Raw genomic sequence first — 16,776 nt, 5'->3', positions numbered from 1 at the left:
GAGGTGGGCAGATCACGAGGTCAGGAGATCAAGACCATCCAGGCTAACATGGTGAAACTCCGTCTCTGCTAAAAATACAAAAAATTAGCCAGGCGTGGTAGTATGTGCCTGTAGTCCCAGCTACTCAGGAGGCTGAGGCAAGAGAATTGCTTGAACCCAAGAGGTGGAGGTTGCAGTGAGCTGAGATTGCGCCACTGCACTCCAGCCTGGGTGACAGAGACAGACTTCATCTCAAAAAATTAAAATTAAAATTTAAAAAATTAAAAGACCATGTCTGTCTTATTGGGAGGAGAGCAGAGGAATCTTTACTTGCTAGAGAACAGAATACCAAATATCAGCTCTCTCTCCTCATAAACAGAAAGCCCATTGTCTGTGCCATGAGAAGAGAACCACCTTGTCAGGAAGATGTCACTCCTTACCTCTCCAAGAAAAAGGGCCCATATTAAAATCAACCTGTGGCTACCTCCCTTAGAAATGTTGTTTTCAGATATTCCCATTCCTAGTTTGAGAGGCAGCCATGGAATATATAGTCTCCTCTGGCCTTGGGGTCAGGAAGAAAGGGAAATCTATTCATAAAAGGAATTTAGATTCTGATCTTGGCCTCTCAAACACACTTCAAGTGAACAAAGATGGCTCAACCAACAGGTTCCTCCAAGCAAAATTATTCTGGGACCAATGACTCACTCATGTTGTCACTCACGGCCATAAAAAGAATGGTTAAAGCAACCCAGGTTTTCTGAGAATCAGATTTGGTGCAATGAGTTGGGGTACTATGTGCCACAATTGATTTCTTTAACACAGGCTCAAGCACATGTGCCCATATGTACACTGTGGCTACACACCAGGGCAGAACCTTCTCAACAAGGGGGTCTCCAGCACATCTTTCCAAGACGCTAAGTTGGTGGAGAAAACACACTTTGCACTCATTTGGCAGATGACCTAAGCAGCATCTGGGAAAAATGCCTTTAACCCCACCTTTGATTCCTTGTTTCTATGCTAGAAGACTAATACATCTATCCCTACTGAGCCAGGAGCTTGCCTGGGGTCAGGGCATTCTCATCAAAAGGCATCTTTGGTATTTTTGAGCTGGCTTGTGGCCAGATCTACAGGGAGGCTGAACTTGAGGCTGCTGAGGTGACTGTGCAGGTTGAGGGCACTCTCAAAGCCTGTGTGTGCTCCATAGCTCCCAGGCTGGTAGTGAGGCTCAATGAGTGACCCGGATTTGCAGATGAGGTTCACCTAGGACATCAGAGGCCACTCATTCAGTGCCATGCACACCAAAGCCTTCAATTCTCAGTCTGCACTGTGCTTACAAGGGTCGTGCTCTGTCAGCACCATATGGATGACGGTCAGTAGGCTCTCTTTGGGGGTCACAACAGTGCCTCCTGTAACAGAAAGGGCAAAGACTGGGAGAGCTCCTGGTCTGGGCATAAGCACCGCCATTTTTAGCATAGTAGTACTGTAACCCCCCAAGGGATTCACCTTGCTGGCTGCCTACACAGAGCAGATTCATCAAGACAGAATTGCAATAGAGAATGAGTAATTCACACAAAGTCGGCTATGCAGGAGACCGGAGTTTTACTATTACTCAAATCAGTCTCCCCAAGCATTAGGGGAGCAGAGTTTTTAAGGATAACATGGTGGGTGGGGGTAAGCCAGTGAGCCAGGAGTGCCAATTGGTCAGGGATGAAATCATAGGGAGTCAAAGCTGTCTTCTTGCGCTGAGTCAGTTCCTGGGTGGGGGCCACAAGATCAGACGAACCAGTTTATCAATCTGGGTGGTGCCAGCTGATCCATCAAGTGTGGAGTCTGCAAAATATCTCAAGCACTGATCTTAGGAGCAGTTTCAGGAGGGTCAGAATCTTGCAGCCTCCAGCTGCATGACTCCTAAACCATAATTTCTAATCCTGTGGCTAATGTTAGTCTAGTCTCCAGGTAAGAAGGAAGTCTGCTTTGGGAAAGGGCTGTTACCATCTTTGTTTAAACTATAAACTACAAACTAAGTTTCTCCCATAGTTAGTTCAGCTTGTGCCCAGGAATGAACAAAGACAGCTCGCAAGTTAGAAGCAAGATGGAGTGAGTTAAGTTAGATCTCTTTCACTGTCTCAGTCATAATTTTGCAAAGGTGGTTTCAGTACTTTACAAAGGGCTCCCAGGGGTGCAAGGGCTCAGGGGCTGGGGAGAAGGTTGGCAGCAAACAAGCAGTAGGAGCCATGACGAGGCTCATTCCTGAGGAGGAGACATATAGTCCATGGGCTAGCAGGTCCCTCACAGCCACCATCAGCCCCTTCCACACAGCCACGTGGCCAGTTCATCCTTGCCTGCTAGAGAGAGGTCCTGGAGGATGGCAGAGGTGGTGACATGGTCGTGTGACTAGCTGCTTACTCTGTCCACTGACACCTCCAGCCTCTTCAGCAAGGGAGCGTAATCTGTCAGCCTGGCTCCTCTGTTACAGGGTTGGAGGGATCTGCACTGTGGCACAACCAAATTAGCTAACAGCAAAATCTGGAGCATTGCCAGCACTTGCAGTATCAGGTGCAGCCCTGTCCCCTGGACTTTCTTCACCTCCCCTGCCTTTGTTTCGCTGTGTCCTGGAGGCAGTGGGTCTGCTGCTGCCATTTCTGGTGGAGCCATTTCCTGTCTCCCCAGAGGTCTTGCACTCACAGTGTCCACCACCTGTCTTCAAGGGGCTTCCCACTTCATCTTGGATGAGGTTGATGAACATGTAGAAGTCTCCGATCTGAGTTTCCAGTTGCTCAACCAACCGATCTTTGAGTAGGGCTGGGTTGACGATGTGAGCCACTACTGCATCTACACACTGACCAAGCTCTTCCGTGGACAGGGAACGGAACTGATGTCCTCATTCAGATTCATGTCCGGTTTCTTTATTAACTCGTCTAGGATCACCCACTGTCTTTCCAACACCACGAACTGCGGCAGGGCATCATACCTGCTTTTGGATAGGCAAATGTTTCCAGGTCATCTAGCTGGGTCTTGAGCTGCAGTATCCATTCTTTCTGCTTCTGCCTTTGGGTTTCCAGACACTCTTGTTTGTCCTGCTTATTCTGGTCCTCGCCCCACAACTGTGGCAGCTAATTTGTATATTTTTGGTAGAGAGGGGGTTTCACCATGTTGGCTAGGCTGGACAAACTCCGGACCTCAGGTGATCCACCCGCCTCAGCCTCCCACCTAGGGTTCTTTTTAATATTTCCTTATTATCCTTTAAATGTCAATAGAATCTAGAGTGATGTCCTATTTTTCATTTCTGATATTGGTATTCTGTGTCTTCCGTCTTTTTTTTCTTGAACTGTCTGGTAGATTTTATTGATCTTTTCAAACAAATAACTTTCTGGTTTATTAATTTTCCTCTATTGTTTTTACATCGTTTTCACTTTTGTGCATTTTTCTTCCTTTTCTCCCCTTCACCTTGCTTTGAGTTAATTTTTTTCCTAGTTGCTTGACATCAGAGTTTAGATTATCGATTAGAGACCTATTTTCTTTCTTATATAAGCATTTAATGCTATAATATTTCTTGTATGCCTGCATTAATATAGTAGTTGCTAGCCACATTGAGCACGTGAAATGTGACTAATCTGAATTGAGACGTACCATAGTATAAAATAAATATTAGATTTTAAAACTGTAATACAAAAAATTTAAAATATTTTAATAGTTTTTATATTGTTACACATTGAAATAGTTAATATTTGGGGTATATTGTGTTAAGTTAAATATAATGTTAAAATTAACTTTACCCCAGAGAGGGCAAGCTGGTCCCTGTGGCCACAATTAAAGTGAAGAGAGCCGGGCACGGTGGCTCACGCCTGTAATCCCAGCACTTTGGGAGGCCGAGGTGGGCAGATCACTGAGGTCAGGAGTTCAAGACCAGCTTTACGAACATGGCAAAACCCCATCTCTACTAAAAGTACAAAATTAGCCGGGTGTGGTGGCGCATGTCTGTAATCCCACCTACTCAGGAGGCTGAGGCAGGAGAATCGCTTGTACCCGGGAGGTGGAGGTTGCAGCGAGCCGAGATCGTGCCATTGTACTCCAGCCTGGGCAACAAGAGCGAAACTCTGTCTCAAATAAATAAACAAATAAGAAAACCTAAGAAATTCAACTAAAGTGGGGGAAAACCATTGCCTGCTGGGCTCATAAAATGGGGGAGACTATGGCATCCAGGCAGTGAGGCAGCAGGAAGGCCAATGTTAGTCTGGCTCATCAAGAGACAATACAAAGATGGAGCCAGAGAATGGTCTGAGTCTGAAAATTCTGCCACCACTGAGGAGACTCTAGGCGTAAGGACATTACCACTGCCAGGCTGGGGGCCTGGGCTTCTCTCCCCATTCTCAGCTTTCCTGCCCCTGTGCAAGCACCTCCCCACCTGGAAGAACCCTCCAGGGCTTGGGCTTTGCCAGCTCTGACCCAATTTTAATTATTTATTATGTAATTTATTATTGTTCCTGTGAAAAGGCCACACATCTCCTCTGTCCTTCTGAGAGAGACAGCTGTCCGTCCATAGGTTCCACAGTCCAGCCTGCTGGGTGAGTACAGCATTGCCCCCCTCCTCTGGCCCTCAGGCCCAGGTGGCTGTGTGCCAGCCAAGTGGCAGTGGATGCTCATGGCAGTGGCAGGGGGTGAGTAGAAGTGGCAGGTGGCCCAGCAACCTCCTTTTCCTCAACTCCTCCAACCACCACCCATCTCTCACCCTCCCTGGTGTCCAGTGTTTCTATCTGTTGTTGGCGGTGGCAGTAATGGCAGATGGTGGCTGTGGTGCTGGAGGCAGCTGCTACGAGAGATGATGAATTCCTCCTTCATGATAAACCAGGCCAGCCTGCAAGATGGTCACCATGACCTCTTCTGCCTGGCTGACTTGACAGGGATTAAATGGAAAATATATGTATGGCAAGGCCCAACTTCTGCCCCTAATATGTTTCCCGCGACTCAAGGTGACCCTAATTTGAACAGCTCTAATTGCTGCCTTAAGACAGATACAGTTGGTGTTTGGTAGCAAGATCAAACACCTAGAAGAAGAGAATTGTCAATATTTTGGTGGGGCAAAGACCCCAATTTTGCTGACCTTGAAAATGGAGTGTGGGAGAAAAGACTTTACTAAGAATGCCATACTCTGCTTTTCAAAGCAGTTCACAGTCTGCTGGGATGGTGTTTAATGAACCAGAACTTTGTACATATTGGCAAGTGGTTTGTATAGTCTCACGAAAAAGATTAAAAACCTGTAAATAAAAGTGAATGACTGTCCTGCTCTTTCACCTTTTTCTTGCATGGAAACATCAATGTTTGTACCAGTGTGGAAATTAGCCAACATCAACCTGTATACCTTCTTAGCGAAGATCACATCACCCTTGCTCAACAGCTTCATAGCCCATTTCAAGTTATCTTAAGCCAAGTTGGACTAAATAAAGACCCCAATTAAAAGACATAGATTACAGGATTGAGCTTTAAAATGAACCAACTATATGCTACTTAGAAAAACTCACTTTACCGGTAAAGACACTTAGAGACTGAAGATTAAAAGATGGAAAAAGATATTCTACACGAACAGAAACCAAAAGCGAGCAGGAGTAGCTATACTTGTATCAGATAAAATAGATATTAAATCAAAAATAGTTTAAAAAGAAGAAAATAATTATATAATGGTAAAGAGATCAATTCAAAAAGAGTATATAGCAATTCTAAATATATATGCACCAAATACTGGAGCATCCAGATTTATAAAACAAGTATTACTAGACCTAAAGAAAGAGACAGCAATATAATAATACTGGGGGACTTCACTACCCCACTCATAGCATTAGACAGATCACTGAAACAGAAAATCAACAAAGAAACACTAGACTCAAATTGGACTCTAGGCCAAATGGACCAAATCATATTTACAGAACATTCTAACCAACAATCGCAGAGTATACATACTACTTATCAGCACATAGAATATTCTCTAAGACATATTGTATGTTAGTCCACAAATCAGTCTCAATAAATTTTTAAAAACTGAAACCATATCAAGTGTCTTCTCAGACCACAGGGAAACAAAACTGGAAATCAATACCATGAGGAACTTTCAAAACTATACAAATACATGAAAATTAAACAATATGTCCCTTAAGGATCTTTGGGTCCATGATGAAATTAAGATGGAAATTTAAAATTTTTTTGGCCAGGTGCAGTGGCTCATGCCTGTAATCCCAACACTTTGGGAAGCCAAGGTGGGTGGATCATCTGAGGTCAGGAGTTCGAGACCAGCCTGACCAATATGATGAAAACCCATCTTTACTAAAATACAAAAATTTGCCAGGTGTGGTGGCATGCACCTACAATCCCAGCTACTCAGGAGGCTGAGACCGGAGAATCACATGAACCTGGGAAGCAGAGGTTGCAGTGAGCCAAGATCACACCATTGCACTCCAGCCTGGGCAACAAGACTGAAACTCCATCTCAAAAAAAAAAAAAAAAAAAAAATTGAAATGAATGAAAATGGATATATAACATAATTCTGGGATATATAAAAAACAATTAGTGCTAAGAGGGATGCTTACAGAGTTAAGTGCCTACATCAAAACAAAATAGAAAGATCACCAATTAACAACTTACTATCACACCTCCAGGAACTAGAAAAACAAGAACAAACCCAACCCAAAGCTAGCAAATGAAAAGAAATAATAAAGATCAGAGCAGAACTAAATGAAATTGAAAACAAAAAAAAATTATAAAAAGGATCAACAAAACAAAAAGTTGGTTCTTTGAAAAGATAAGCAAAATTGACAAACTTCTAGCTAGACTCTTTATTGATTTATCTAATCAATAACTGTGATTTATCACATAATTAAGGACAAAAACAATATGATTATCTTAATAGATGAAGAAAAATAATTTTATAAAATCCAGCATTCCCTCATGATAAAAACCCTCAACAGAATAGGCAAAGAAGGAACATACCTCAAAATAACAAGGGCCATATACAGCAAACCCACGGCCAATATCATACTGAAGAGGGAAAAGTTTAAAGCAATCTCCCTAAGACCTGGAATAAGACAAGAATGCCCACTCTCACCATTCCTATTCTACATAGTACTGGAAGTCCTTGCCAGAGCAATCAGGCAAGAAAAAGAAATAAAGGCATACAATTGGAAAAGGGAAGTTAAAGTACCTCTGTTTGATGATGATGTGATCTTATGTCTAGAAAAACCTAAAAATTCCTCCAAAAACAAAAAACTCTCAGGTTTGATGAATGAATTCAGCAAAGTTTTAGGATACAAAATCAATATACAAGAAAGCAATCCCATTTACAGTAGCTACAAAAAATAAAATATCTAGGAATATATTTAACCAAGGAGGTGAAAGATCTCTACAAGGAAAACTAGAAAACACTGATGAAAAGAATGACACAAATGAATGGAAAAACACTCCATGCTCATGGATTGAAAGAATTAATATCGTTAAAATGACTATACAGCCCAAAGTGATCTACAGATTCAATGCAATCCCTATTAAAATTCCATGTTCATTCTTCACAGAATCAGAAAAAAAACCCTTAAAATTTATATGGAACCCCTTCCCCAAAAGCCCAAATAGCCAAAGCAATCCAAAGCAAAAAGAATAGAGCTGAAGGCACCACATTACCTGACCTCAAATTATACCACAAGGCTATAGTAACCAAATCAGCATGACACTGGTATAGAAATAGACACAAAGATCAATGGAACAGAATAAAGAACCCAGAAACAAAGCCACATGCCTATAGCCAAATGATTTTTGACAAAGTTAACAAAAACATACACTGGAAAAAGGATACCCTTTTCAATACATGATGCTGATAAAATTGGATTGCCATATTCAGAAGAATAAAACTGGACCCCCTATCTCTCACCATATACAAAAATCAGCTCAAGTTGGATTAGAGACTTAAACATAAGACCTGAAAGTATTAAAATGCTAGAAGAAAACCCAGGGAAAACACTTCTGGACATTAGACTAGGTGAAGAATTCATGACTAAGACCTCAAAAGTACAGGCAACAAAAACAAAAATAGGCAAATGGGACTTAAGTAAGCTAAAAAAACTGCTGCACAGCAAAATAATAATTAACAAAGTGAACAGACAATCTGCAAAATAGGAGAAAATATTTGCAAACTATGCATCCAACAGGGGACTGATACCTAGAATTTACAAGGAATTCAAACAACTCAAAAAGACAAAAAAAAAAGTATTAATAACTCCATTAGAAAGTTGCCAAATGACATATGTAGACATTTTTTAATATGAAAAAATGTTCAACATCACTAATCATCAGAGAAATGCAAATTAAAACCACCATGAAATATCATGTTACACCAGTCAGAATGGCTATTATTAAGAAGTCAAAATATAACATATGTTGGCAAAGAGCAGAACAAAAGGAATGCTAATACGTTGTTGTATTTGCGTTAGAGAATGTAAATTACTATAGCCTCTATGAAAAAGTATGGAGATTTCTCAAAAAAACTAAAAATAGAATAATCATTTGATCCATCCACCACAGGCTATCTACCCAGAAGAAAAGAAATTATTTTATGAAAAATATACTTGCACTAGTATGTTTACTGCAGTGCTATTCACAATAGCAAGTATTCGGAATCAACCTAAGTATCTGTCAATGGATGAATGGATAAACAATATTATACACACACACACACATACACATACACATAGAAAGTTTCTTGTATCGGTTCGAACTCCAAGAGCGCTCCAACAGACAGCACCAGGTGGTGTGGAGCAACATGTTTTGTTGTTTTTTTTTTTTTTGAGACGGAGTCTCACTCTGTCGCCCAGGCTGGAGTGCAGTGGCGTGATCTCCACTCACTGCAAGCTCCGTCTCCCAGGTTCACGCCGTTCTCCTGCTTCAGCCTCCCGTGTAGCTGGGACTGCAGGCACCTGCCACCGCGCCCGGCTAATTTTTGTATTTTTAGTAGAGACGGGGTTTCACCGTGTTAGCCAGGATGGTCCGGATCTCCTGACCTCGTGATCCACCCGTCTCGGCCTCCCAAAGTGCTGGGATTACAGGCGTGAGAACATGCTATTTTAATGAGCTCCTGGGTGCAGGCGGGCTGAGACCTAAAATGGCGTCAACCCCAAGTGAGGACTGGACAGGGGTTCATAGCCCTCTGTAAACAGGAAGTGTCCCAGTCTGACATGACTGCTACATAGTACCTGGAAGCCTCTTTCTAGATCTGGGGGTACACGTCTTCCTGCCAGGGTAGGTGTCTTCCAGCCGGCTCTCTTCCTGCTTCTGCTCTCTTGCTGGCGCACACTGCTAGCGAAAGTGGCCTCGCGCCTTGGACTGGGCCTGAGAACTGAGGAGTTAGTCATCCCTTAAAGCTTTCAGGCCCCAGGGAAAATCTTTCACACATACATACACACCAGCCCATAGGCCATAGTTTGCTTGTCTCTGCTTTAATCAAATCTCTTTCAGAGCAATTTAAAATAAAGAAGAACAGGCTGAGCACAGTGGCTCATACCTGTAATCCCCGTGCTTTGAGAGGCCCAGGGAGGAGGATTGCTTGAACCCAGGAGTTTGAGGTTGCAGTGAGCTATGACCGTGCCACTACACTCCAGCCTGAGCAACAGAGCAAGACCCTGTCTGTAAAACAGTTTTTTAAAAAATTAAAAATAAGAAAAAACTATCTTTTATACTTTAACCATCTCCAAAGATTGTCATTTCTTTTTATAGATCTAAGTTTCTGTCTGGAATAATATTTCTTCTTCCTGAAGAATTTAACCTTTATAGAACAGATTTGCCGGTAATTAATTACCTTAGTTTTCACTTGTCTAAAAGAAAAACGGCTTTATTTCTCCTTCATTTTTGCAAGATATTTTCTCTGGGTTGACAATGTTTTTGTGTAAACACTGGCAAGCTATCACTTCAATGTCTTCTGATTTGCATAATTTCTGATAAGGGCACTTTAATTCTTATATCTGTTTCTCTATCTAAATGTCTTTTTCCGCTGGCTGCTTTCAAGGTTTTCTCCAGTTTTTCTTTACATCAGTTTGAATATGATGTGTCTAGGGGTGTGTGTGTGTGTGTTGTGTTGGTCCTTATCCTCTTTATCCTCTTTATTTTGGTATGTTTCTCTGCACTTTTTTTTTTTTTAGATGAGGTCTCATGATGTTGCCTGTGCTGGCCTCAAACTCCTGAACTCAAACCATCCTCTTGCTTTAGCCTCCAAAGTAGCTGGGACTATAGGCACACACCGCTGCACTCAGCCCTGAACTTTTTGATCTATAGTTTTATGTCTTTTATTATTTTTTGAAAATTTTTGGCCATTATTTATTTATTTCTTCAAATATTTATTTTATGTTTTTTAATAGAGATGGGGGGGTCTCACTATGTTGCCCAGGCTGGTCTTGAACTTCTGAGCTCAAGTGACCCTCTCACCTTGTCCTCTCAAAGTCGAATATTTCTTTTGCCACATTGTGTCTTCTTCATCTGGGATTCTAATTAATCATATGCTAAACTGTTTGACATTGTCTCACAGCTCTTGGATGTTCTCATTTTTTTCACTTGTTTTTTTCTGTTTATATTTCAGTTAGGGTAATTTTTATTGACCTATCATCAGGTTCACAGGTTATTTCCTTGTCTTTATTGAGTCCACTGATAATTTCGTCAAAATAATTCTTAGGCTGGGTGTGATGGCTCATGCCTGTAATCTCAGCACTTTGGAAGACCAAGGTAGAAGGATTGCTTAAGCCAGGCATTCAAGATAAGCCTGGGCAACACAGCAAAACCCCATCTCTAAAAACAATAATATAAAAATAGCTGGGTGTGTTGGCATGCACCTGTAGTCCTGGCTACTTAGGAGGCTAAGGCAGTAGGATCAATTGAGTCCAGGAGTTCCAGGATGTGAGTGCACTGTAATTGTGCCACTGTACTCCAGCCTGGGGAACAAAGTGAGACCCTGTTTCTAAAAATATATATATATTTTTTTTTTTAAAGAAATTATTTTTCTCTGTTACTGTTTTTTTTATTAATCACATTTCAATTTGACTCTTTTGTATAATTTCTATCTCTCTGATGAATTTTCCATTTGTTCACACATGTTGTCCAAATTAATTTCAGACTTTCCATGAAGTATCAAAAATAGTCATGTCCCTCAATTCCCAGCCTACTGGGAAGGTGGGAAGCGTTCCTGGGGTTGGTTCTGTCTGTGAGTATAGCCTTTTGTAGAGAAAGACCAGGACAACAACTGAGAGACTCTGTGCTAGAGTCCCAGAATCTCAGAGTTCTAGAAGCTTATAGTTTTGGAATCATGGAAACTAGGGTTCCAAAAATATTTCTTAAGATTTTACAGTTGAATTTTAGAGGTCGAACATTGCCAAAGATGGGAGTTCACCAAACTCGTAAGGCAGCTAAGGCCAAAGGGAAGCTGCCTTCCTTCGGGTAGAATAATGTTGTTATTGTACTGTTAAAAGGAGGCCAGTTCCCACCCAGAGTGTCACAGTCAGAACAAAAGCAGGATCTCCCTCCCCTTTCCCTGTCTCCCACTCCCATATACACCAGAGTGAGATAGCCCCAAATCTGAAGAATAAAAACCAAGGAAGATCAGTACACATTTATCCTCTTTAACATGTTTGTAATGCTATTAGGTAGAAAGTTTTAGTTTCTTCCAAAACTAAAAAGGTAAATTTTTTTTTTAAAAACTAAAAACTAAAAGAAGAGACATCCCAGCACTTTGGGAGGCCAAGGCAGGCAGATCACGAGGTCAGGAGATTGAGACCATCCTAGCCAATACAGTGAAACCCCGTCTCTACTAAAAATACAAAAAATTAGCTGGGCATGGTGGTGCGCGCCTGTAGTCCCAGCTACTCGGGAGGCTGAGGCAGGAGAATGGCATGAACCTGGGAGGCAGAGCTTGCAATGAGCCAAGATCGTGCCACTGCACTCCAGCCTGGGTGACAAAGTGAGACTCTGTCTCAAAAAAAAAAAACCACAATCCTATTCACTAGCCTTGTTGCACATCCTTTTTCTAAAATTTGCTTTTCCACTATCTGTTGATAGTGGGAGTTGATAACAGGACAGAATATTAGAAATTCTTTTAACTTCACTAAGCCTCAATGATCTCATCTCTAAAGTAGAATAAATTTCTGTTCTGTTTCCCTATTAAGCTTTAATATATTATAATGTGACATCAAAAGAGCTAATGATATATCCTTAAGTGAGAAAGGTAGGTAGTAGGACAATATTATAGTGCAAGGTTGTTTGTAAAAATGAATATGTGTGTGTCTAGGGCTAGGGGAATAATAGTTGATCTCTGGCTGTTGGAATTATATATATGTTTGTTTTCCATTTGCTTATGTACATTTTCTCATTTTTTACAATGAATATAGTTTATAGAAAATTAAAGTATATAAGAACTCCAAAGTTCTATACAAATACAAGAAATGATTGTCATTGGTCCATGCAAGGTCTCTAAGTGAATTTATTTATTTATCTTCCCCTTGTGTTTATACTGGTGGTTCTCAGTGTCCTGCATCCACCCTTGGAGGACATTTTTCAATGTCTGGAGACACTTTTTGATTGTTACATAAGGGAGGTGTGCTACTGACATCTAGCAGGTAGAGGCCAGGGATGCTGCTAAATGTTCCACAATGCACAGAATGATAACTCCACTTAGAAGCAATTATTATTATTATCATTATTATTATTATTATTTTGAGACAGAGTCTCTGATGCCCAATCTGGAGTGTAGTGCTGCAATCTTGGCTCACTGCAACCTCCATCTCCCAGGTTCAAGTGATTCTCCTGCCTCAGCCTCCCGAGTAGCTGGGATTACAGGTGCCTGCCATCACGACCAGCTAATTTTTGTATTTTTAGTAGAGATGCAGTTTCACCATGTTGGCCAGGCTGGTCTCAAACTCCTGATCTCAAGTGATCCACCTGCCTCAGCTTCCCAAAGTGCTGGGATTACAGTCGTGAGCCAAAGTGCCCAGCCTAGAAGCAATTTAAATCAGATATTGGTCACAAGCAAGTTGATGTTGAGTAAGAAAGTACAGATTTGATATTACAATTTAATGAACAAAGCTTGTAAAATACTGAATTTGTTTCCAATATTCTGCTGTTACAAACAATGCTGCAAAGAATATTATTATATACACATTCTTAGGAAATGTGGGAAGGTTTCTTCAAGGTGGATACCAGGAAGTGGAGTATCTGGGCCAAAGGGCATTTCCATCCTTAGTTTTAGTAGCAACTGGAAACCTAGCAACATGAATGGAGTCTAGCAGAAAAAAAAAAAAGGAAGAAACAAAGTGAAATTCTAATGTGGTATCATTTACATTCGTTAGGCACATACAACAACAGCACAATAATATACAGTGTTACACAAGTACATACAAGACAATATACACTAAATACATCAGAATTGTTATCTGTGGTGGGATGATCACATACTGGCTTGGCCCAGACTCTTGGGAAAAAGCTGTCTGCCTCAGATATAGTCTGCTTCCAATACAGAATGGTTTTTATTTTTAGTTAACTTCAGTTTTAAATTTCCAGTGAGTTCAGAGAACATTTAGGAACAAAGCCCTTTTTAAAATGAGAAATAAGGCCAGGCACAGTGGCTCATGCCTGTAATCCCAACACTGGGAGGCCTAGGTGGTCAGATCACTTGAGGTCAGGAGTTCGAGACCAGCCTGGCCAACATGGCAAAACCCCAACCCCATCTCTACTAAAAATACAAAAAGTATCTGGGCGCAGTGGTACATGCCTGCAGTCCCTACTACTCCAGAGGCTGAGGCATGAGAATGGCTTGAATCTGGGAGGTGGAGGTTGCAGTGAGCTAAGATCGCACCACTGCACTCCAGCCTGGGTGACAGAGGGAGACTGTGTCTCAAAAAATAAAATAAAATAAAAATAAAATGAGAAATACGCCAGGCACAGTGCCTTACGTCTGTAATCCCAACACTTTGGTAGACTGAGGTGAGAGGATGGCTTGAGGCCAGGAGTTCCAGACCAACCTGGGCAATATAGCGAGACCCTATATCTACAAAAATATTTACAAATTAGCCAGGCATAGTGGTGTGTCCCTGCCTGTAGGTCCAGCTATTCAAGAGGCTGAAGCAGGAGGATCACTTGAGCCCAAGAGTTTGAAGTTGCAGTGAGCTGTGAACGTACCACTGTGCTCCAGCCTGAGGGAGTTCAGTCTGGGGTGGGAACAGGTTTAGTTTTTAATTGTTGCATTTGACAATTCATTACTTGAGCAGCTTGAATTTGAAGATCTAATGCACGAGTTGCTTTCTTCCCAGCTGCCCTTTCAGGGGTGTGTTAGAGAGACTTTGGACACATTAAGCAAGTCAGAGGTTTTCATAGTAGCCCAATTGAGTTGATTTCACTTTACTATCATGTTCTTCTTCCACTCCACTGATAACAGTTGAATTACAAAAGAAGGTTGTGTAATTTATTTTGCCAAAGCCAGAGTATTGCCTTAAAACTTTCTGTAGTCTATAATGAATTTGTAGACTAGGTCATCTGGTTCTTAGGTGCATTGTGTATCAGCTGGTAAAGGTTGGAATAGCCAGGCTGGTACATTTTAGTAACCAAGTTGAATTCTTTAGCAAAGGCAGTTAGATTTTCTAAGGAGTCAGGAAAGTCCTTTGTTCTAGCCCTGAGTTCTGCCTTTGTTCAAGGGGACTAAGTTAATGAAGACGTCCTTCAGTCTCCTTCATTACATTTAACCTTAAATGGGGCATGGATGAGGGGGGCAGAGGAATCAGAAATAGGGCCAAGGGGTTCATTAAAGAAGGGGAGTTCAGATAAGTTTGGGTAAATAAGTGAAGAGCAAGGAGGAGGTAGAGGAATGAGGGGACTTGAACTTGGGGGAGGGCAAGGCAGTGGGCAGATATACTAGGGAGCAGTTAGTTCAGTGGTGGTTTCAATTTTACAGGTGTCAGAAGATTTTTCTAATTTAGAAAGTTTATGATCTAGCTTCAAGATATTTTCTTTTAGAGGCAATTTTAGATTCCTGAAGTTTTTTAGATGCTTCAAGGTACTGGTTAAAAAAATGAGTCCCACTTAGGCTGAGAAGTTTTTGAGCACAATCCTTCCCATTGTCCCCAGAGAAAAGCCATTTCAGGAAGAACAAAGGAATCTTAAAGAGGGCATTGCAATTCAAGATCATTTTTAGTAAAGTTGGTCCATCAATTCAAAAATTTACAAGACAAAGGATCATAATTTTTATGTATGTAACCAGTAGAAATGCCAGACGGGGACAACTCGTTATTCACACTCTTTGGATAGGAACTCCCCATGATTGCTTACCAAAACAAAGATTCTTTGCAACCAAGGTCACCGGAACAAAGGAGAAATCCATTGCAAAAACTGGCAACAGAGGACAACCAAAAAAAAGCCTGAACCTCAGCTAGGGTAAGAGGGACACAAGAAAACTCATCAAGTGAAGTTTGGGGTCATTGGGAGTCAATTAAATGCAAGGAGTTCCTGCAGATACTTTTGCTAGGGTCTGTGGTGGCACAGGAGATCAGGAGAGAGTCACTTTGCATCCCACTTCTGACACCATGTAATGTCAACTAGTAAGAAATAAAACCAAAACCACAGAGTGGTAAACAAAAGAAAACACATTATAATTAGGGTCTTAGGAATTGCAATTCAAGAGACACAGATCTAGCAAAGCAGCTAAATTATGTTCCATCTAGGCAAGGTCAAGCAGGGGCTTATAAGGGCCACAGTAAGTGGAAGGTTTTAGCACAGTTTATGATTGATGATGGCAAGTTAGCAGCTTAGGATGTCTCTAGTCAATGATCAATCCAGTTCAGTGTAGCTGAACTCTCCAGGAGGTTGGTGATCAGGCTCAATATAAATAGTTTAAATCAAATGCAGCTGGTTGTACAATTTGGCCTAGTTGAACAGGTTGAATTCCATCTGGATGTGTACATAACTGGGGTCCAACTCCTCCTACCCTACTGGCTCCTTTTTAGAAAGGACACCTTCTTGACATAATCATCTTCATATTGGATTTTTCTTTTAACATCCTGCCAAAATGTTCTGTCCCCATAGATTAGCAAGACAAGGAGATCACTTCAGTGCTTCTATGAAATGTTTGCAAATGTTCTGCCATGCTAGGATTTTAATTGTAAGTGTGTTACCCTCTGAGGCAAGTGGAAACCAGGTTATCTTCTTCCCCTGCAGGTTCCTTGGCCATCCTCATCCCCCACCTGGACCTGGTCCTTACCCAGATGAGCTTGGTGAGCAGCAGTACCCTGCCCCTCATGATCCTGCGCCTCCTGGAGATGACCACATACTACTCAGAGAGCATGAGCTCTCTCATCATCACCAAGGATTCTCTGATCAGCATCCTGGGCTTTGTGGGATTATTGGTGAGGACCTACCAGGCCCTCGATGAGCTGATTCAGCCTCAAGACCTCTCCTCTTTCCCAACTCCACTGGCACCTTGAAACAGTGACCAGTTTTCAACTCAACACTTCCCCCTTCACTTCCTAAACTGGCATTCTAGCCTTGTTTGAACAAAGATCCTTCTTTAATTGCTAATGTGTATATTTATATGAGGTCACCATGGTGTTGGATGGAGACCACAGGAATGGGGTCAGAGGATCTGAGTTCTATTCCTGAGCTCCATCATTTATCCCCATCAGATCTGAGTGGGCCACTTCCCCTTGAGAGCCTCAACTTCACAAATCCAGTTAAGTTCAGCCTCACCCATCTCAGAATGTTGTCAGGAATGTGTTAAGAGTATGTGAGCAAACACATATT

The 16,776-nt window shown here is 41.6% G+C and overlaps 1 pseudogene; it reads right to left on the bottom strand.

The window, feature by feature from the left end:
• Positions 1-211: 211 nt before the first annotated feature.
• On the bottom strand, positions 212-3,877 carry LOC101026319 (annotated as a pseudogene).
• Positions 3,878-16,776: the final 12,899 nt, after the last annotated feature.

Source organism: Papio anubis, chromosome 5, assembly GCF_008728515.1.
Source record: "Papio anubis isolate 15944 chromosome 5, Panubis1.0, whole genome shotgun sequence".
NCBI classification, from domain to species: Eukaryota; Metazoa; Chordata; class Mammalia; order Primates; family Cercopithecidae; genus Papio; species Papio anubis.
The sequence above is the reverse complement of the archived record's forward strand: the minus strand, read 5'-3'. Positions and strand labels throughout refer to the sequence as shown.